General features: G+C 39.7%; 1 protein-coding gene across 1 annotated transcript in view; it reads right to left on the reverse strand.

The window, feature by feature from the left end:
• The window catches only part of NCALD (neurocalcin delta), a 757,024-nt gene extending 733,196 nt beyond the window's left edge, over positions 1-23,828 (reverse strand). Inside the window, exon 1 of the mRNA XM_029591831.1 lies at positions 23,776-23,828. The gene's annotated coding sequence lies outside the window, so the exon portion shown is untranslated. The remainder of the gene's footprint in view (positions 1-23,775) is intronic.
• Positions 23,829-24,261: the final 433 nt, after the last annotated feature.

The raw sequence follows: 24,261 nt of genomic DNA on the forward strand, positions 1-24,261 counted from the left end.
AAAACACAAAAGTTAGTGAACTGTAACAAAAACCCACTAACTTCACACGCAGTGACAACAACTATTATACTTCACTACAATTCATATTTGGTCAATCTTTCCTACCCATCTATATTTTATAATTTTATACATATTTATTAATTGATACAGTTGGCTAAAATGTTAATATTCTTTCTTTAATTTCCTCCCCTTTCAGATCCTAGTTATTTTTCCTTGTTTTTGTAACTTCCTCACATCCTAAATATTGTTACAATGTTTTTATTTGTTAAGTTTCTTATTATATTTGATGTCGAATTGGGAAATGTTTCTACCATGTTACTCTCTGCAGTTATTCACATTGTTAATTGTAAACCGGGTTGATGTGATTCATATCATGAAACTCGGTATAATAAAAATAATAAATATAAATAAAGAACAGTGTTAGATCTAAAGATACTGGTTAATGGCAGTTTAGAGGAATTTCCATACCTGGAATGTAGTTAAGAAGACAAATAAAGAGGAAAAACTCAATGAAAAATATCCTGGGATTTACAAATTGAGATCCCCCTGAGAAAGCCTGGTTCAATGGGTGAAACAAGGCCTTTGTTGGGACTTTTTGAACTTTCTGTGATTGGGGCCTCTGAACTCTTCATAATCTTCAGGAACAAGAATTTTTAAACTTCTGTTATTGGGGCTTATGAAATCTGTACAATTTTAGGCAAAGAGGCTTATGTGCCGCCAACGATTCTCTAGGTATTCAAGTCCAGTTTATCTCAGAAAGTTTAAGACAATTTTTGATCTACAAGGAAAATATATATTTATATACAGGGGAACATTTTGAATAGTTTTCGGAATTGTCTAGAATTCCTGTGAAACCGTGAACTTCAACATGGATAATAAGCATACAGCTGCCTTGATGTGAGTTATAAGAATAGTAGAGTGGCTTTCCTCCTCTTCCCCCATTTCCCCCTACCTGCCCTCTTGTTACCTTGCCCATCATTGCTCCTTCTGTGAGCACACCCCCTTATCATTGCCGAGCTTGAATCCCCCTCACAGGGCAGTGTCAGCTCAGACTTCAGCAGGCCATGGGTTTTGGCTAGATTATGAAGCATGCAGCAGGCTAAGAAAATGTCACAGAGCTTAGTGGAGATATGTAGCAGACCATTTCCTGATTTCTCCAGGCAGTTAAAGCAGTTTTTGAGTAAGCCAAGTATCCTCTCTGTGACAGCTTTGGTCTGCCTGTGGGTTTTGTTATATTTCTGTATGAATGTATATATTTATTTATTTGCTTTGTATTCCACAGTTCAAAGCAGATTCCAGAAAATATATAAAACAAGCATAACCCACTAGTTTTTGATTCACCTGTCTGTATTAAGGAAAAGGTAAGTAGTAATTTATCCTTATTAAACTTGAACCAGTGAATCACTTGATCTTCAGCAGGTCAAAAAAATTGTGTTCTTGGCCTATAGATGCTCTCAATGGGGCACCTCCTCCTCCTTTGTTGTCTCTCCCTCTGCTGAGGCAGAATCCACACATATATAATCATTTCCTCATTTCACTCCACCACCTATAACACCCTCAGCCACCACTACTACACCTTCAGTCACCCTGACAAATAGCAGTCACACACACTTTCCAAATGCAGACATGCATACCCCAAGGCAACACAAACATAGAAACCAAGCAAGCAAACGTATCCTGAGGTACACTGAATGACAAAAACTAAAGACAGACAAACTGATTAACAAACAAGCAAGGCCAGAAAAAGCAGCAAAACAGCAGAAAAATAGATAATTCCTAACAGACACAATTATTCCAACCAAAGGAACTGCAAACACTCACAAGCAACTCCTTGCAATCTTCAGAATCAAACACTAACCACCACTAAACAGTAGATCCCAAAAGACAAGTGAAGTTAAACGTTTTTTTAAACTCTTTATAACTTTTCCAAACTTAACCTCTCATGAATGCATTGAGAAAAACAAACCCCAGGTGACAAGACAAACATTATAAAGAAAACATGCACATCCTTGGTACATAGGAAAAACCCAAAGTAGACCAACTATCCACTCTTCCGCCATCTCCAGTATGGCTCCCAAATATCTTGATATCTCTCTGACTGGTTCTTCTAAAGATAAAGAAAGCTTTTCCATAAGAGCAATATCCAATAGCTTAGATTCCCAACAGGAAATAGTAGGGGCATTCTTCCATTGATGGGCCACCATCAAATGCATTGCGTGGAGCAGGTGACCCACCAACTTCCTAAGGCCACTCATTTCCCACCTAGTAGACCATCGCTCCATCAAAAAAAGAGCAGGATCCACCCGCACCCCTTGTCCATATATGTGAAGTTTAAATTTCATGGTTAAATAGCAGGCGTAAAAGCATCTGTACATGTTTGATGATATATACCCTGTTTCCCCGACAATAAGACATCCCCCGAAAATAAGACCTAGTAGAGGTTTTGCTGAATTGCTAAATATAAGACCTCCCCCGAAAGTAAGACCTAGCAAAGTTTTTATTTGGGAGCATGCCCGTCGCACAGAACACCAGAGCATGCAGCTGTGATTTTTTTACCCTTCAGGATTCACAGTTAGTTGTCATCACAAACCAGCACAACCAGACAACTATTCAGAATATAATAAATGTTCATTTTTTTGTTCAACAATATATGTGAATTCTTCTTCATGGAAAAATAAGACATCCCCTGAAAATAAGGCCTAGTGCATCTTTGGTAGCAAAAATTAATATAAGACACTGTCTTATTTTCGGGGAAACAAGGTATATGTCCTCTGTTTATAAAATATGTAAGTGTGCATGTTCTTTCAAACCCTGCTCCAGAATACTCTCAAAGCACCCTATTTGCACATGTACTTTTCCACATGGCAGAGACAATATGGGCCGGATTTTAAGCGGTACGCACAGGCGTAGATTTGTGCACACAACCCAGCGCACACAAATCTACGCCCAATTTTATAACATGCGCACACAGCCGCACGTATGTTATAAAATCCGGTGTTGGCGCACGCAAGGGGGTGCATAGATATATGCCATTTGAGAAGCTAAGAAATGAATATGTGTAAAAGGGTTTCCATGAATGTGGAAAGCATATAGCGTGGGGCTGGCCCAATAGCAATATTATATGCTGTCAAGCAGAGAACCTTGATCTTCTGTTTAACAGGCAAGAGAAGGCAAGGAGTCTGCAGAGTGACTGCTATTTCAAACTACAAACTATAAAAAATACTCAGACCTCTTCTCTACTTCACTGACTTTCGCACAGTACTACAATCTATTATATTCTCCAAAACTGACTACTGTAACGCTCTCTTCCTTGGCCTCCCTGCCACATACACCAAACCTCTCCAACTCCTACAGAATGCCTCAGCATGCATCCTTATTAATTCTAAAAAATGTGACCACATTACACCAACTCTTATCGATCTCCACTGGCTACCTATACAATCTCGAATCCTTTTCAAAGCTCTTTCACTCATCCACAAAAGTATCACTAATGAAAAACTCCGGCTGGATCAACCCTCCCTACTTCCTCACACCTCCCCCGTCCAACCCGTGCTGCACTCCAAGGAACTCTCCATACCCCCTCCATCAAATCCACTAAACTCAGCTCCACAATGAACAGAGCCTTCTCCCTAGCTGGTCCCACCCTATGGAATTCCATGCCCCCCGACCTACGCACTGAAACCTCTACAGCCAAATTCAAGAAAAAACTAAAAACCTGGTTGTTCGTACAGGCCTATCCTTCCAACGTGAACCGCCTTCCTGAAAACCACCTAACCATATTTAGTACACCTCCTTGTTCAACTTGTACATATTGCTGCTAACATCCTTTTTAGTGGCAAACACTATCCTTTTCTTCCTCTCCCCCTCTTTGCCCCCCCTCTCCTACTCTCTGATTTTAACGCTTTTACTACCTAACGCTTGTCAAATACTTTGCAAACTTCCGTCTCTGTTTTTTCCAGTTACCAAATTGCACATCTTGTACGATTTGCCTCCTTGCCTTCCTAGTTTTCCAATCTGTATTTCGACAATTTGTCTCCGACCATTGTAAATATTATTAATCTGTTTATTTAGAAGTTTGCTGTTCCTTAGTTCACAGTTACCGTTCCATGTAAAGGCAATGCCTAAAAGTTTTTAAGTGATCTGTAAACCGATACGATGTGCAAACGGTTGTCGGTATATAAAAGTTTCTAAATAAATACATAAATTTACATCCTCTGGGGAAGTATCCAAATAATCACATAATGTTCACACCTAGTTGGTGGACTTAAGGCCCATGATTGCAGGGTCCTGGAAGTAGGATCTGACTCAGGACTGTTGTTGAATGTTTGTGTTATGATAGTGGATCCTTGGACCGGGATGAGAGATGACACCCACCTGTAGTGCCCAGGTGAACTCGTCTCCGGAAGGTGGAAAGTTCTGCAACACAACCTTGGCACGGCGTCCTCTGAAGGGTGGCGAGCACGCAGTCCGGTTCCAGACAAGGATCAAGGCAGGCGGCAAGCAAACTCAGTCCGGGTTCCAGGCAAGGGTCAAGGCAGGCGGCAAGCAAACTCAGTCCGGGTTCCAGGCAAGGGTCAAGGCAGGCGGCAAGCAAACTCAGTCTGGGTTCCAGGCAAGGGTCAAGGCAGGCGGCAAGCAAACTCAGTCCGGGTTCCAGGCAAGGGTCAAGGCAGGCGGCAAACAGAAATCCAAAACCAGTCCAAGTCAAGCCAGGAAACAGTAGAAACAGGGGAAACAGCAGCCAAGCACAGGAACCTGTGCAAAGGCGTCCTACCTTCCTCCGAGGGAGTTTAAATCTCCCTGGCTGATTGATGTCATCTTCCGGCGGGCCGGCCTGGTCTCGGCATCGCGGCCCCTTAAGAGCGGGACTCGCTGCGGCTTCCCCCCAATGCTGAACCCCGACGTCCAGGAGCAGTAGCGCCACGGCCCGTGCGCCGTTGCCCGCCACGAGGAAGATCCTGAGCCAGCCGCGTGGAGGAGGTAGGGAGGTCTGGCCGCGGGTGAGCGCGGTCGGAGCTCACAACAGTCTGGGTTAAAAGAGTTGGAGGGGGATATAAAATAGGATGAAAAACTCTGGGTAATAGAGAATAAAAGTCATGGTGTCATAGGAGGCCAGTTCCAAATGAGTTGGAAGCCCAAAGGAGCAAAAAATTGATGTGCAAAAAATAATATATAGTCCACATGAATGTATAATGTGTAGTAATGCATAAAAGAGTAAGAGTAAAAGTATGTGAATGCAAGATAAACTAGACCCAGAACAGGTGCTATGCACTGCTATGCGGCAAGATGTGGATTTGATACCTGGCTCAGTTTTTCGCTACATTTATCAACTGGGCATATTGAAGAGAGGCAGCATTTAGCCCCATTTACAGCTAGTGGGAATCATAGTCTTCGAGCAATGGCGATATCTAGTGAGTGGATTTAGGGACCATGATTGCATAGTTCTAGAAAGAATCCTGGTGCATGGCTCCTGGCCAAGGACGTTCGTCGTAATGACTGGACTAAAGTCAGTATGGAGGGGTATAAAATAAAGAGAAAATCTTCAGGTATTTGCAAATGAAGACTCACAGCACCAGATCCCAGTCCTGGTTCCAAATGAGCTGGAAGGTAAAGCAGTAAGAGATACCCGCTGGGTGAAAAAAAAAAACCCAAAGATAGTCTACACTTTATATAACAAAGATATTATACATGTTCTATTTCAATTATGATTATATACACCACTAATCCAGTACTATAGGTCTGTCCAAGGTGGCTTACCATAATCACAATACTTAAAAATATAATGCAATATATCATATTCATAATATGATTAATATTAAAAGCATAGTGCAAAGCAAGTCTCTATTTAAAATTCATATCTGTCTTTACATAAATTAAGTTTCAGCCTAGCTGCTGACACTTAACATTGCTCATCTTAATAAATTCATTTCACATATCATTAAGAAAACTGAATTAAATTGTACAGTATCACAACTTCAATATCATTACTCACTACTGGAGCACTTCATCTGAGTTCTGTAATGCTTAATTTCTCTCATGGCTTTTGCCTCCTTCATAAAGACTGACAGAAAGTTTCCTCTGGAGAAGTACATTTCTGGGGTTCTTTGAATATAGAAAAGCTAACATCTCCTTTTTTCTCCAAGGAGGGTCAGCAACAGAGTTGAATATGGAGATTTATCTCCTCATAGGCTATTACTGCTTTTTATCATTTCTATAGCACTACTAGACATACAGGGAGTAATATTCAGTCACTGGCCAGTGTGAAAAGTTAGCAAGTTATCCGGTTAATTTTGGAGGAATATTTAGTGGTGCCGCTGCATTATTGAATATATCAGCTATCTTAAAGATAGCTGGATAAAATTATTTGGCTATCTATAGGACTATTCTATAGCATGAATGGAGTTAATCAGATAACTTATCTGGCTAACTTAACTCTGCGTTATCCAGCTAAATTTGAGCAGGATAAGTGAGAGGAAATATTTAAAATTCAGCATTTAAGCCAGCTGACTTGCGAATTATCCAGCTAAATGCTGCTGAATATTGACCCTGTACTGTATAGATATATATAAGAGTCCATCCTTGTTTCCTAGACCTTACAATATAATCAAGACACATATACAAAATAGAAAAGAGACTTTGGGAATTTTTACAAAATAGAAAAATTGTTCAAATCAACAAGGTTATGCTCATGAAGAACCAGGGTTTAAGATTTAAAAGCAGCCTCAAAAAAGTGGGTTTTTTGGCTGAATTTGAATTTGGCCAGAGAGGGGGCATGACCCACCAACTCAAGATACTCAGTAATGCAGGTGTTATGGTTGGATAAATCAGTTTAAAAAAAACAAATGCCATGAATTCTGTCAACAAAAATTAAAATACCACTTTTATTTTCTGCTTTTTGGCACTTCAAAGAGGATTATATGCTTACTTATATATAAGTATTTCCCTACCCCTTAAATGTTTACAATTGAATCTAAGGCCTAGATTCATGAAATTGCTATAAATAAAGCAGAAATATGGCACTTTAGCATCAGTGATAAAAAAAGGGCGTGGTTAGGGAAATTTCCTATATACCGCATTGCATAGAAACGTTGCACATCTCGTGATAATTTATCACTTTGTGCGATGCACTAGCACGTCACATGTCATTTTATGTGGCGCATGTCAGTTAAGTCTGGCGCCTTATTTTCTTTGTTTGTATATACCAGCTTCCTGCAGCTGCCTCTTTGAGGGTTTGACTGGTGTGAGAGATCGAGGATTGGAGGTGTTTAGTAGTTGGAACAGGAGTTTAAGGATTTCTGAGCGTGCTGTCCTGTTGTTTTCGGTAATCATTTGTTTACCTTTACCCTTTGTCTCTTGCCTTTATCTGGGTGTGGAAGTTTATGTAGGTTTGTCCAGTTTGTCTGTCTTTCTTTGTGTGGTGGAGGAGGAGTGGTGGTGGTGAAGAGTGGTGAGGAGTGAAGATCTGGAAAGGATGGAGTGTGAGAGGCGTGAGGAGAGAGGAGAGAGGAGAGGGGAGGCATGAGGAGAGGAGGAGGGCAGGAGTAAGAGGAGGAGAAGAAGGAGGAGTAGGAACAGGAGTAGAGATAGGGAGGAGGGAAGGGAAAGGTGGAAGGGGATAGGCAAGGCGAGTGTGTGGTTGGAAGAGGATGGCAACGGTAGGGGTAGTAGACAGAGATGGTGGGGGTGTTGGCAGGCAGGTGCAGGGGGGAAGGAAGGGATGGGAATGGGGAGTTGGGAGGAAGAGCGAGGAAAGAGACATCTCTCTGGAAGTGGAAGTGTCACCCTGTCCATCTGGCAGCCAGATAGCAGAGCGGACACATCTTCGTGCTTTAAAGTTCAGTATCAAGGACAACGACATGATCATTGCTGGGGTCCTCAAGAACTACAGCCTGCTGTTCAGGAACCATGCAGCCAAGATGTCCAGGGCAGGCAAGAACCAGATCTGGCACACAATTCCCCAGGCCATATCCAGGCGCAGTGGAATAAATAGGACTGGTGAGCAGGTGCCCCCCCCCCCCCCCCAGCTAATGTAACATAAAGGCCCAGCTTAAGAACAAGGTGGTGAGCCAGAATAAATATCTGCACCAGACTGGAGGAGGAACCCCTTGCCCCATTGTGATGACCCCCATGCATGACCACCTGATTCAACAGCTGGGACTGGACGTATTCGAGGGAATGGACAAGAACCTGGACATCACCTGAGCCGAGACCGTCACCTGTAAATGTCAAGGCTGCTACAGATGTCCCCATATTTTGGCATAAGATGCTCATATTGATTGATGCAAAGTGTGTGTCTTTTTTTTAATATAATTTTCTCTTTATTGATTTTTAAATGTATACACATTTAAACAAGGCAAACAGTAATACAGCATAAGAAATCTCAATTCCATAAATAATACCATATAAACATTGATTCTATTTATTTGTACACATAATCAAGGGGAGAAAGGAAAAAATGTCAGTATGCAAGCATACCCATAAATCTACGCATGCTTGCACATAGACATTTATAAAGGAAATATAAGAGAGTGGGACAAATCATTTTATTTACTGGTCTATTTCATGACTAGTAGTACAATAAAATCTCATTCATTATGGATTTCTCACTTAAAAATATCTCCAGATGTAAAGAGTCTGTAAACATAAACTTCTTAGCCTGAAAGGTAGCATAACAACAACAAGGACATTTCAAAAAGAAAGTGGCACCAATTGCCAAGTTTTACCTTTCAGGGAAAGAAAATGATTTTCTGGCCACAAAATTTAACATCCTTGTTCTTAAAAAAAATTGCTAAAGACTTGTTCCTTGTCTACCTCTGACATAAATGAAACAAATAAAGTTGTCATATTATTTATTACATCTATTGATTCTTCCAAGAATGTAGACACACCTAAACTATCAGAGTTACCAATTTCTCCATTTTGTACCTTTCCCACTCCACTTACTCGTTTAGGGAAATAGTATAAATTTCGCGTTTAGAAGGAGACCCTTATGCTGCCAGAATTCAACTCGATATTTTCTGATAATCTTGATGGTATGAGATAAATTTCATACATATACAAGAGACATTTCACACAGCCCCTGAGGCAGCCCCATTGTGGGGGTGAAACTCAACCTGAGTCGGGCTTTCTATTGGATGAACAAGTCTCCATAATAAAGGTTCTAAACAGACATTTCTTGGCATCTAATCCATTTTGTTGCCCTCATGGCTTTTTTAGATCGCCTACCCTCTTGTTTTATCGGTCCAAGTATCATCTATCTACAGCAGTACAATAAAGCTTCCTCTCTCAGTGTCTGCTCTCTGAGTCTAGCCTATCACTGTGGTTCCCCACGGGGCCCCTCCCCATGGAAGGAGTCATCACCACTGTGACCAAGAGTCCACACTATGCCACAAACCCAACACTTGCATAATTTTCTAGCTTTTGCATGGTCATTATCATATTTGCATACTAAACTAACGCACACCGTGATAAAGGTTACGTATTTATCACGTGATGCGTCCCTAACGTGATTTGATGAATGACCCTGTAAGTTTGTACCTGAGGAACAGAGGGTAAAGACACTTACCCAAGGTCAAAAGGATCAGCAATGGGATTTGAACGCTGGTCTCTCACTAGATTACTCCTCAATTACCCTTTGAAAAGAAGCTTTTATATGGAAAGTTTAGTCAGTGTTTAAAAATGGGGCAAAGTTGTTGAAACTTTTTGGGAATATTATCTGTCAGAGTAAAACAAAAGGGTTTATACCAGCTAAATATTCTACTTTTCTCAAAAGAGAAAAATTATTTTAAATGATTTAAATTGCTCCCGTAGGAAAGAATTAAAGCTACTCAATTATAGTAGCTCTCTGGCCTGAAATTACTCTTGTCTAGATCAGAAGTAAATATAATTTATTTATTTATTTAGATGTTTTATATACCGTCGTTCCAAACATAGATCACAACGGTTTACAAGATCCGCATACATATTCATTGTCAACAATCACATACTTTGTTAGCATTCACCTTCTAGGTCGACACCGCATTGTATACATGTTCTCATTCATAATCATAAGTATTTTAGGAAATTACATTAGCTACTATATATTCTAGTTCTTATTCATGCATTTTCTATTCTAGTTTATATTCATGCATTTTCATGGTTGACCTAAGGGGATACAGGTTCTAATCCTACTAACAATGTACATCACATCATTATTATTGTTCGCTCCATTAACTTCAATGTAAGTCACATCATTTCTTACTTATTGCTCACTCTATTAACATCAATTTACATCATATCATTCATTGCTGATTGCTCGCTCTGTTAAAATTCTCTCTGGTACTGATGTAGTTGTTATCAGATTATTAGTCTTTTATGTTAAATCATATGCCTTTCTGAAGAGCCATCTTTTCAGTTCATGTTGAAATTCTTTTTATCTGTTATTTAATGTATTGATTCTGGAAGGGAGTTCCACAACTTTGGTCCTGCTATGGAAAACATTTGGTCTCTTATTTGCGTTAGGTGTGTTTTCTGAGTTGAAAGTACCATAATCAGACCTTTGTTTTGTGATCCTAGGGCTCTCTGAGGTGTGTAGTTTTGAATTGTCACTCCTTATAAACTGGGGCTAATGTTGTTGATGATATTGAATATCAGAGCTAAAATTTAAAGTGAATTCTGGATTGTACAGGAAGCCAGTGCAGCACGATCAGTGAGGGGGTGATGTGTTCAAATTTCCTCGTTCCTAGTAAGAGTCTTGTGGAGGCATATTGAAGTAGCTGTAGTAGTTTTAGTAGACTCGATGGTAGGCCTAGTAGAAGAGAGTTGCAGTAGTCTAAGTTTGAAAATATAAGTGTTTATAAGACAGTATGGAAGGGTTTCAGTCTATGTAATATTCTTTGCTTGGAGTACCCTGTTTTGTGTAATTTGCTTATATGCTTTTTCATAGTGAAGTTCTCATCGATCTGAATTCCCAAGTCAAGTCCTTGATCTGAGGGAGTAATATTAATGATTCCTAGGTCTAGGGTTAGTGGTTTGATTAGTGAGTTGTCTTTCCTTAACCAAACTATTTCAGTGTTTTGGGGGTTTAGAGTTAGTTTCAGTTGAGCAAGTTTTTGTTGTATGACCTTCAAGTATGTTGATAGAGACGACGCAGTTTTTTCAAATGTTTTGTCAAATGGGATATAGAATTGTATGTCATCTGCTGATAGAGGCAAATAAAAGATGAATAAATCGGCATAGGCATGTCTACAGATGGAGTAGTGGACCCAGGTGAAGGATCTATGGTGGGTCCTCCTCCTGGGCACTCCAAAATCTTTCTCAGGCCATGACTTAGAATTCTGTTTCTACTGACTTTTTTTTGGCTCCCTTTGCCTTTCAGAAGCCAAAATAAATTTGGATGAAATGAGGCCATTTTTCTAACAGGAAGCACATGATAAGGGAGAAGGTGTCACCATGGGGACATGGAGTACAGTACTTTAAGTGTCCACATGCCACAAACTCCTCTGTGCATAACATAGCTGGTAACACTGTTCCAGGCAGCCATTTCCCTTCTTGCTCCAGTTGTGGCCCATGTACAAATAGCTGTACCACCCAGGGATAGAGAGTTTACAGCTCCAATTTTAAGTAAATATGAAAAGGAAAATACTTGAAAAGCTTGAACATACTACACTACAAATCTAGATAAAATTCAACTGCTTTTTCCATAGATTTCAGCTATTAAAGTTGTGAATCCAATGAAAGCTATGAAATAATGTGATTTGTTACTTAATTCCTTGGTGCCAGTCATCATCACGTAACCAACCCTTTGGTTTGTCTCCAGATGGCCCTAGGTCCCTCACCATCTGGAATAATAACAACATGGGATGTCAATTCTCTTTCAGTCCCTCCACTGAGCTGTCTATAACTGGTATCCCAAGCAGCATAAAGAGGAGTTGGAGGTAGAGAGTGGGGTTTCAGTTTGAATTAGGTTTTGAGGAGTAAGGAGCTGTTTTACTTTCTCCCTGCTGAGTTGGGCCCACTACCCCAGCTTGGTATTTTTCTTGCATTAGAGGAAATTCCTTTTCAGTACACAACCTGTCTAAGAAGGTATGCCTCCCCTTTTGTAGAGAAAGAACTTTTATAGATCTTTTTCAGCATTTGGATTAGGTTTTCTTATTCTGGGGAACACCCTGTGCTTTGGAAAGGAACAATCCCTCCAATCCTGAGAGCAGGGGCTAGAGACTTCTGAGCAACCCCTCTACTTCCTAGAGGAAGCAAGATCAGTGACAGCACTACCCAGCATGAGATATTCCTTCAGATAAAGAGCTATGTCCGCTGCGGGCCCCAAGCAATGGAACCTGCGCCCTCCTGAACTAAGACTTGAACAATGTCCAATCACCTTCAAGAAGAGACTTAAGACTTTGTTGTTTGGCCAAGCTTTCCCATAACCACTCCTTTCCGCCATGGTTTCAGTCCGTATCATCAGGTTACTGTCTCCCTAAGGAGGTTAGCATAGTCCTTCCCAATATAAGTTCCCAGCTTTCACCCAAGTTATGTCTACCTATGTTTCTATACCTGCTTTCACCCTAGTTATGTTATCCAGGTTTCTCTACCTTGTTCAATGTAAGACAAGACTGTGTCACTGTTGTTTTTTGCTGGTTGTAATGTAAACCGAAGTGATAATTAATCCTGTTAATTGAACCTCGGTATATAAAAGCTATAAATAAATAAATAAATAGATTTTGGATAGATACTTTTGGATTTTCCCCTTGTTTGTTTGTGTGGAGGATTTTCCCCACCCTGATGCACAACCTGGTACAGATAGGGGGGCTGTAAGCAGAATTGGAACATCTGGCTTCTCTTCCGGAGAAGCTCATCAAGGTTGCAACTTCAAGCCTTGGGAGATTCTCAACTGAATCTCCACCCCAAAGGGATTAGGATACAGGCTGTGGGCATCAGGTTGAACTTTGGATTAAGATAGGATCTTTTCGTGGCATGGGGCTCCCCTTTAGAATTCCCCCTCTAATGGGATATTGCACAGATGGCTCCCTTCCAGGAGCTGTAGAGATGGACACCAGCACCCCAGCAGAGAAAGAATGCAAATAGTTCAGCTGTACAGTTTCATTTGTTAAATGTTTGTGGGACAGTGATTGACATTTTGGAAATAATCAGTAAATATGATTTGAAGACCCATTCTGAGTCCCGCCTGTCTGTCCTTGAAGAGAATACAACATTAGAGAGATACACTCACATCAGGAGGAACACTCCATCACCTGGGCCACAAAGGATTTCCTCTCTCCCCACAGAAAGAGCCCACTCCCTGGGAGGTGCAGGAAGAAGGGGGAAGGATGGCAAGGGCAGTCCCAACGAACACATATTTTATGGCCCTAGGGGACCCGACAAACTCCTGACAAAGAGTTACAGTCACATATCACATCTTGTGTAATGAGATACATACTGGGAAAAAAAATATAGTACAAGTACCAGAATACAGGAATCAAAGGAAGTCTCTTTCTATAAAACATCAAAGAGTTCCATGATTGATTATCAATCCAGACTCTAGAGATGGAAAACCGAATGAGAGATATTTCCCCTTGTTCTGTGCCACCACAGATAGTAATAAGTGGATAGCTAATTCAAGAGCATTTAATCTGAGATGAAACAATTGATGTAACCAAGATTTCAAAGCACTGTCTTCAACATTTCAGCAAATTCTAACTATATTAGTTTATTCAGAAGGAAAAAAATCCCCAGATAATTTGCCATTCTTGACTTGCTCATGAATTCTGTGATATTTCATTTTTCACTGTACTTAATCTTCTGATGTAGAAATTCAAAGACCTTCTCCAGTTTCTTTCAGAAAGAACAACTTTTCTCCATACTAAATGTTTACAAATGCATATGAGCTAACAGGGAAGAAATAAAAAAAAGAATAAAATAGGTCAGATGTCAAACATGTTTGTGCAATATAATAAGCAATCAGCAAAGAAAAGTCCTGAAAAATGAAACATTTTACTAGAAACTGAAGGCAACTTTCAGGTATGAACTTTTCTATGATCTCCTAAGATTATATTCTGACTTTCCACAGGAGAAAAGTGACCAGAACTCTCGCAGGCCCTTATTCCCTGATCAAAGATTTCTTTGTGGAACATGAATGTGTAATGATGCATTTAACCATTCAATATTTTTATTGTTCAAGGATTTGAAAATTAAGCACAGCGCCTTATATATTGTACTCTAAATGTAACGGGGAGCCAATGGAGTTCATTTAAAATTGGGATAATGCGGTCAAATTTTTTAGACCCGGTAGAACTCTGGCTGCCACATTTTGCAGCAACTGAAGTGGTCTAATTGATGATGACGGCAAACCTAATAAAAGCGCGTTGCAATAATCTAGCTCTGAAAAAATAAGGGATTGTAAAACAGTTCTAAAACCACCAAAATGAAAAAGAGGTTTTAGTCTCTTTAAAATATGTAGTTTGTTAAAACCTTCCCTGACTGTTTTGGAAATTAATTTTTTTCATATAAATTCACTATCGATTACATCACCTAAATCTCTAGCATGATCTATTACAATAAAATTTTGATGATCAACTGTGTATGTCTTGATGTGTTCATTATTTAGTTTATTACTTAGTAGTATAATCTGTTTTCTCCTCATTTAGAACCAGTTTTAAATGAATCACAAGTTGATGAATAGTGGAAATATATACACTTAACAACTTCAATGTGTCAACTATAGTGTGTGTTATCGAAACCACAAATTGTACATCATCTGCATATATAAAATATATTAAACCCAAACCAGAAAGAAGTTTACATATTGGCACATGTATAAATCAAAAAGGGTGGCTGATAGTGTGGACCCCTGCGTGACACCTGTTTCTAGCGACACTTGTTTCTAAACTAAATTCCCTATTTTGACACTGTACGTACGATTACTAAGATATGATTTCAACCAATTAAAAGGTTTTCCTGCAGTGCCTATTTCTAGTAACCTGTGGAGTAAATTTCATGAATGACTGTATCGAAGACAGCGATGAAATCCAACAGTACTAAAAAATACATTTGACCTGAATCCATTCCTCTGAGGATTGTATCAGATAAGGATAAAAGAAGTGTTTCAGTACTACAAGATGGACGAAAACCAAATTGTGAGGTATAAAGGATGTTTTGATCTTCAATTAATTCTGTTGGTTACTTTTAAACTACTTTCTCTATCAATTTAGATAAAACTGGAAGATTGGAAATTGGCCTAAAATTCTTAGGTTGATTAATATCCAAACTTTAATTCTTCAAAATCGGTTTAATAATGGCATTCTTTAGTATATCTGGTAATGTCCCTTCTTCTAATGATAAATTTACTATGTCTGCTACAGGTTTTGCAATAACATCAGAAATCATTCTAAAGTATTTAATTGGAATAACATCTAAAGGGTAAGTAGCAGGATTTAATTTCTTAATCAGACACTCTATTTCCGTTGAGGATATAACTTCAAATGATGTCCATTCTCAATCTGCTGATTTCACAAAAACAATCTTTTGTTCCTTTATCGGTTGTGGTTTTTTAGTTAATTTATCAATTTTAACTTTAAAGAAAGAGGCAAACTCTTGACATTTTATATCAGTAGAGTCTATGTTAAAGACGGGATTTGGTTTTATCAATTCTTGTACATATGAAAACAGTACTCTTGGATTATATGTAAAATCATGTATCCTTTTTGCATGGAATTCACGTTTAGCATTGGAAATTTTAGTTCTGTATTTAGTGAGTAGGCAATGATAAGATGCTAAGGTATTAGAATTAGAATTCTTTTGCCAACATCTTTCTTTTTTTTTTTTTTGTAAAGCCTTCTTTAAATCTCTAAGTTCCTGAGAGTACCAAGGGCATTTGTTTTTTGTGTGGGTTTAATTTCTTTTTTTGTTAGAGGACTAATTTTATCAGCTAATGAAGTGGTACATGATACCCATGATGAAACAGCTGTGTTAATGTTGCTATAATCTATATTAACTACATAAACCAACCCCAACTATATCTCGCCCCTACCTAGCCCCTTTAAAAATCTCAAACCCACTCCAACATCACTAACCACAATGATCTTAAATGCTCTATTCAAAACCCCCTGGCAACATGTAAAATTCCCGAGAAGAAGCACAGAACCAACCTCTCAACTGATCTAAAGAACAAGTCTGTAAATAAGTTTATTCTGGTTTCTACCTATGTTTCTACTATATGCTTTTTATTATATGCCTTATAATATGTTTTATATTATTTTCATATTATTTTCATATTTTATATTATATTATATTATATGCTCATTGTATTAGCTCCTTGTTCCATGTTCTATGTAAAGCCTAGGGCACGCATACAAAGCCCATAGTGTTTCATTTCTGTTAAATGTAAACCGAAGTGATTTGTATTTTATACAGGAACTCCAGTATATAAAAATTAAAAATAAATAAATAAATAAATAAATTACTTCTGAAATATTCTCAATCAAATCATCCTGGTTGGTTGGGTTGCAAAATTCAATAAAACATGGTTGTTCAGAAAGTATGTTTTTAGTTGCAATACATGTTAAAGAAGTCTCAATTAATTATAAAATGGTCAGACCAGGGTACTGGAGAGCATTTGGGTATCAAATAGGTTTCAAAGAAATGATTTATAAAGATCAGGTCTAAGGTATGTCCCACCTTATGGGTGGGTTGATCAACTATTTGTTTTAGACCGATCGCAGATATGGTATCTAAAACATTTTCACAAACACCAGATAATGGATTTACATCTATATATAAATTAAAATCTCCAAGTACTATGGCTGGTATGTCTTGAGACATCTTGTCAGTCAGAAATTCTATAAGATGGGAGCAGTTATATTCTAATATGCTTGGAGAAGCATAAATTAAACATACTTATAAATAATTACTCTTAATGAAACTAATTTCAAAAGGAAAGGAACTTTCAAAGTGTTGTCTGACCAGTTTAAATTTATTAGCAATCAACAGAATACCGCCACCTTTTCTCTTAATTCTAGGTATAGAAAAAATGTCGTATTGACGTTTTGAGTCTTGGTTAATTGTAACTAAATCTGAATCTTTAAACCAGGTCTCTGTAATGCAACAAATATCAGGTGATTTTTCAGTCAATATGTCATTCAAAACCGGGATTTTCTTAGTTAAGGATTGCGCATTTATCAAGATTAACGATAAAGCAGCTGTAACAAAAAACTGTAGATTGGGTTGAGAGGTAGTGATATTGGATGTTCCATATTGTTTCAATTTTCGAAAAGCCAGTCTGTTCCCATATTTTCCATTTTTTGTTATCACAGTAATGCAGGAAGGTTCCATTATTACTCACCGAAAATGTATGTCCAATGGTAATGATATCACTTCTTTGAAGAAATATGTGATTATGAATCGTAGGTGCCCAAATGGTGCACAAAGGGGTACACTAAGGGATGTTCCCCTTTGGTGTGCCCCTTAGGCATCCAGCATGTGGCGCCTCTGGCGTTGGGCTCGTGCCTTTATCCCACGCGACTTGATGATGTCAGCGGCAAGCCCTCGTGGGAGGCACGGCAGCTGGTCCTGGAGAGAGAGGTAGTAAGGCCCTGGTGGTGAGCTGAGTAGCCTCAGTTGGTTCTCAAGGTAAATTCTGTCTGTGGGGAGGCAAGGTGACTGTAAGGCCTCTTGGGATGGTTGTTCCTGGATAGTGGAACCAGAAGCCATATTTCAAATATAGGTTCAGGTGGTAAACTTCCCATGATGTTAAGATATATTAAACTTCAAGGTTCCCTGAGTGGGGGAAGGATAATTTTCAAGGCCCTGTGCATTGCAAACACTTAAGTCCCAGTTCACAATTCTTGTACATAGCGCTAATGATAACAGCACTGTTGAAGTTAGAAGTCTCTCCTCAGTTCGAAGTACACTGGAAGCTGACTTGTTTTCCAATATTACTTTTACTGAAATGTGATATGATGAAAACAATCTTTACACTTGTTTAGTCCACTTTGTGATGTTACAAATGCTTCCAAATACATGCGTGACTTTTCAAAGTCTCGCTTAAAGTTTAAGATGGTCAAGTCAATTAATTCAGTCTTTAATCTGATATTTTCCCAACTCATTGGCATAGGGCAAGTTTGTTGCTTCCCTCCTAATGTAGGTGAAATATCAAAGAAGTAATCCAGTCTTAGGCAGTCATTTATCTCCCACCTCTCCGTGTTGTATTCTCCTTTGAACTCACATTCTCCTCAAAGGTATCAGATCGATACTATTGTTATTCCTTTTCTCCCAAAACTTCTAGTAGATTTTCCTCCTAAGCCCTGTTGAGGGTCCATCCCCACCCCTTTCTCCATTTTCTCTTTCTCCTCTGGATGGCTGTAAGTCATTTCTCCTCTGGATACAGATGATCCTCAGGTCCCTTCTCCATGAAGCAACCCCTCCAGTTGATGTTAGAGCAGCAAAGCAAATAAGAACATAAGAATATGCCATACTGGGTCAGACCAAGGGTCCATCAAGCCCAGCATCCTGTTTCCAACAGTGGCCAATCCAGGCCATAAGAACCTTGCAAGTACCCAAAAACTACGTCTATTCCATGTTACCATTGCTAGTAATAGCAGTGGTTATTTTCTAAGTCAACTTAATTAATAGCAGATAATGGACTTCTCCTCCAAGAACTTGTCCAATCCTTTTTTAAACACAGCTATACTAACTGCACTAACTACATCCTCTGGCAACAAATTCCAGAGTTTAATTGTGCGTTGAGTGAAAAAGAACTCTCTCTGATTAGTTTTAAATGTGCTACATGCTAACTTCATGGAGTGCCCCCTAGTCTTTCTATTATCCGAAAGAGTAAATAACCGATTCACATCTACCCGTTCTAGACCTCTCATGATTTTAAATACGTCTATCATATCCCACCTCAGCTGTCTCTTCTCTAAGCTGAAACATCCTAACCTCTTTAGTCTTTCCTCATAGGGGAGCTGTTCCATTCTCCTTATCATTTTGGTAGCCCTTCTCTGTACCTTCTCCATCGCAATTATATCTTTTTTGAGATGCGGCGACCAGAATTGTACACAGTATTCAAGGTGCAGTCTCACTATGGAGCGATATAGAGGCATTATGACATTTTCCATTTTATTCACCATTCCCTTTCTAATAATTCCCAACATTCTGTTTGGTTTTTTGACTGCCGCAGCACACTGAACTGACAATTTCAATGTGTTATCCAGTTTGACGCCTATGCCACAAACTGAAGATTTCTTCACTTCATAGAACATGCTGTCCTCACTGGTCATTTCATGAGGTTTAAGTGATGCCCTAAAGGGCCAGGAGAGTATTAGAGGCTTTGATAAGGACATGTGAAAAACACTGTGTATGCCCAACATGGGTGGCATTCTTATCTGGTAGGTTCCGGGTCCTATCTGACAAAGGATGGTAAATGGGCCAATGCATCGTGGGGCGAGATGCATAGAGAACAGTCTTAGGTATATGTGGAGAGTGCTCAGCCACACCTGTTCACCTGCCTTTGAATTGAGGAGCAGGTCTCCTCTGCACATCCATAGTTTCCTTGGCTTTTTCTGCTGCCCTTTGAATTAAGATGTTGGTGTGGGTCCAAAATTGTGGATTTCTTGGGTGGATAGCTGGGCTGCCAAGGAAGGTACTGCTATGGGAAGAGGCAGGGGCAGTAAGGGTTGCTTCTTGTAAACCACTTGAATGGTGAATAACCTGTTACACTACAGGCATGGGAACTGTGTGAGAATTCTACCCAGGGGAGAAGGGACATCCAGTTATCCTGGCTCTCTTTGGCATAGGCCTGAAGGAAGGTTTGAGCATTTGGTTTGAACGTTCAGACTGTCAATTTCCTATGGATGGTTTGCTGTCATTATGTCCAGGGTCATTTCAAACTTTTTACATAGCAAATACCAGTATTTTGCCACGAACTGTACTCCCCAGTCAGACAAGATGTGCTTGGGTAGGCCATGTAAACAGAAGACCCTAAGAGTAAAACGTTGTGCTAGCACTGGGCCAGAAAGGAGGCCGGGGGCCTTTAAGAAGTGGTCAATTATTACCCACATTATGGTGATGCTGTCTAAGAGGGATAGATTCACTATAAAATCAGTGGACAAGTGGATCCAGGGTTCCCTGGGGGCTGGCAACGGATGTAACAGCCCCCAGAGTCAGCCCAACAGAAGTTTCTGCTGTGCACAGGTGGGGCAAGAATCCACATAGTCCTTAACATCTTGCTTCATTTGAGGCCACCAATACTATTGTTGAAGTAGAGTAAGGGTTCAGGCCCATCCAGGGTGACCTGTGACACTGTAGGCATGGGACCTTTTCAGTACCTTTTCATGGTGTTGAGTAGGAACGACTGTCTTCCCTGAGGGATGATCATGGAGGCAGATAGAAGGGTCAATGATGTATCTGGGAGGATCTGGGAAGTCCTCTGCCTGGAAGGAACATGAGGGGGCATCTGCTCGGAGATTTTTGAGAGCTGGTCGATACCTCAGTTCAAAATTAAAATGTGCAAAGAATAGAGACAAGCAAGCCTGTTGTGCATTTAGTCATTGGGCAATGTGAAGGTGTTCCAGATTCATATGATCTGTTTATTCAGTGATATGGTGTTGAGCACCTTCTATCCAATGTTGCCACTCTTCTAATGCTAGCTTGATCACTAGGAGTTCTCTGTCACCGATGCTGTAGTTATGTTCTACAGGTGAACATTTCTTTGAGAACAACAAGCAGGGATGAAGGACCCCCATAGTCGAATACTGGCTTAGTACAGCCCCTATATTCGGGGTGGAGGCATCCACCTCCAAGATGAATGTACATGTAGGGTCCAGATAGTGAAGGCAGAATTTCTTCAAGAAAGCATCCTTTGGTTCTTGAAAGGTTGCTGTAACCTCAAGAGGCCAACCCTTTGTGTTATTATTTGGTGTATTTGAGAATAAAAGTCTTTATTGCCAAATACTGTTTGGGTGAGGGATGTGGGTAAATTGGGAGGAGTTGAGACTGAAGAGCCAGGAGGGACTCAATGTCTTGCAGATGGACTGGGAAAACTGGTAGACTAATTGATAAAACTGGTAATTTCAATGCTGCACGCATGTTAGAAAATCTCCCAATTTACATGTATAAAAGACGACTTATGGGAGGTAAAAGCATGTAAATTACACAGGTAAAATCTTCACGTGGATATTTTAAAAGTTAGATGTAAAAATGTACAAGTGTAGCAATTATGAGCTACTTATCTGGATAAATTACAATTTATCCAGCTAAATCTTAAAAGTTGCAATTATCTGGATGAGTTCTGGCTTATCCAGCTAAGTAGCAGCACTTAACCGTAAAACTTCCCAGTCACATGGCTGGGGCAAGTCGGCACCATTTTGAAGAATGCTACCAACTGGGATGGGTGCGAGAGAGCACCTGGCCCTACTGTGGGAGCCCCAACCTGGATTTCAGGTTTAGGAGGGCAAGAGAGGGGTGGGTTGGGGTGCTGGGGGGTTGAAGGCCTAATTTGGAATTTTGGTGGTAGGGGGTGGGAACGGAAAGGGGGCAGGGACCCTAATTTTCATTTTTTTAGCTTGGGGCGGTGGGGGGCTGGGGTCATGATTGTATGGTTGTTCTTTTGGGGGGGGTGCCTGGCCATGAATGTATGGTTGTTTTCTGGGGAGAGCTGTTGCCACACAACTACATGATCACTTTTTTTTTATTTGAAGGAGTTGAGTTCACTTCAAGTGGCAGCCCCAGGTTGAGACGAGGTCAGCACTGACCCCCACTCAACCTTCCCTCTTTGCCAGGATGGTTTTTTTGAGCCAGAGGCCCTTTAAGGCAATGGCGGTCTCATGTGGATGGGGGCCGTCCTCATGTTAAAGGGACCCTCACCGCATTCTTCTGGCCTGCAGTGTTTGGCCATGATACAAAAGAATGTGCCATACAATGTCAATGAGTTTTCAGGGGTGGGGCCCCAGTATCACAGTGACACCCCCTAGCGATAGTGGGACCCCGCCCACAAAAAAAAAATTGTGATTGAGTGCAACCTATGGTTACCTGTTGTGCAGAGAATACAATACAAAACACTTTGCATCTTACATAAATTAATTCATAACGAAAAAGCGGAATGGCTTAACACAGCCCTCCGCATACATGTACCAAACAGAAACCTAAGATCAGTGAATAAAGCACTCCTTACAATCCCATCAATTAAGACAGCAAGACTAACTCAAGTGAGAGAGAGAGCACTGTCCTTGGCAGGACCCACACTGTGGAACACCATGCCACTAGAGTTAAGGTTGCAAAAAGACAACAAAACCTTCAGAAAAGGCTTAAAAACCTGGCTATTCAAGCAAGCCTACCAAACAGAGAAGGGGAAACAGTGAGGCAGGCGAAGTGAGAGATATGAACAAATAAGGTGTGTAGCTATAGTTCTATCTGTTTTTACTCTACCTTCTCGTTCTTCACCAGAAGAGAAGTTGACACTTATAAAGTTAGAATTGTTTTTAAACTGATAATTCCTGGACAGTATTGTATCACAAACCAATTATATCATTGAGAAAACTATGTACCGAATCATTACGGCACCTGTGTAAATTAATATATCTCAGCATCCTTATTTTATGTGCCCTATCGTAAACCGTTGTGATGGATCCTTCTTAACGACGGTATAGAAAAGATTTAAATAAATAAATAAATAAATAAATGTCAGAGAAGCAGAACATGGGATAGAGGAAAGCCCCAGAGTGTCATACATATCACTTCTCTATGAAAGGGAGGGGTAAATTCCTTACTCTAAAAGGGAGGATTCCCCTAGGAAAAACTCTTCTATAGCAGTTAATGGCTCATCTTGCCTTCTTAAAGGCTGGAATCACAATGCCATACAAAACTCTAGCTTTATAAATACCTGAGAGGCAACAGATAATTAAGTGCTTTTCTTGGTGCTACCCCCAGTAATTTTTTTTTACAGAAAAAAAAATATGTAGCCAACTTACCATGTCATAGCAGAATTAATTCCAGAACATAACCAGCAATAAACCTGCCTATGAAAATGCTAGAACACCAATACAAACTGAGAGGTGCAGAATGGAAAATTAAAAAATAAAACAAAACAAAGTAGCCTGATATAGATCCTTATACAAACAGAGCAGAATAGCTCACCTCTAACACAGGCAAAACGCAGGCTGAACCACCTCATCATCGATCACAGAATAAGCAGCCACAACTTAGAAATAGAAACATGCAGACAAAAATGAAATGAAACCCCAGGAAGCTAGACTCGGCTTGCAGGGCAACATTAGAGAACAGAAATGCATTTCCTTTTGCACGCTACATAAAATACAAGAGTGTAATAAGAGATCCACAGTTTTCAAAGCTAGCAGAAAAAAAAAAGACTTCCCACAAAAAAATGAACTCGAAATCCTCTGTACTGTCCCCCGGAAAATAGGAGAACCAACATCTATAGCAGTAAAATCTGTTGTAACCTGCCACCCAGCAATAAACTTACTATAACCAGATAGAATACTGAACAATAACAAATCCCTGTAATTGTGTTTATAATTCTTTACTTTGACAATACCTGTACCAACTGCCCAGCAATTAAACTTTCTTGAATCTTGACAGCCTTACACAATGTTTTTAATATAACCAGCAGTCTGAAAATGAACATACAGCACTTAGCAATCCTATTAAATAACAATCCGTGCTTAAAACTATTATGTTAAGTCCAGCAGTCATATTTGTAATACAGCAAACATTAATGCTCAATTCTAGTATAAGAAATTAGATTAAACAAATTGCATTATATTCTCAGTTGCAAAATTTTCAACTCACTTTTCCTTCTATCTTATATCCCTTATCGTTTTCTCTAGCACCTCTGCTGTGCCTTCTGTCCTTTTTCCAGCTGCTACATAATTACCCTCTGCTGCTATCCAGCCAAATAATTGTTAAATTTAGCCTTGTTCCACAGATGAGGCCAACCATAACCTGGGCTGATGGGGCGTGTCTGTTTACAGAGTCTGGACATAATTCTCTTGTTTTCAGTAAGGAACTATGCCCATGGCACTGGGCTGAAAACCAGCATCACTTAGCGGCATTCCCACAGAAAAATAAACAAGAATGTGGACTGGCACAGGAGACCGGAGACTAACAATGTTTCCATTGTCTTCTATGCTCCTCTTTCTTTTCATTAGCCCTGTATTCCAGGGTATATCTTGTTCCTTATTAAAAATAAATAGATGCATTTTTTTGTCAACAGAAAAAAAAACTGTAGCATAAAGCTCTTATTTTCAGATGATTTTTAAGGATAAATAATGAATT

The sequence above is a fragment of the Rhinatrema bivittatum genome, chromosome 2, assembly GCF_901001135.1.
Source record: "Rhinatrema bivittatum chromosome 2, aRhiBiv1.1, whole genome shotgun sequence".
Taxonomy (NCBI): Eukaryota; Metazoa; Chordata; class Amphibia; order Gymnophiona; family Rhinatrematidae; genus Rhinatrema; species Rhinatrema bivittatum.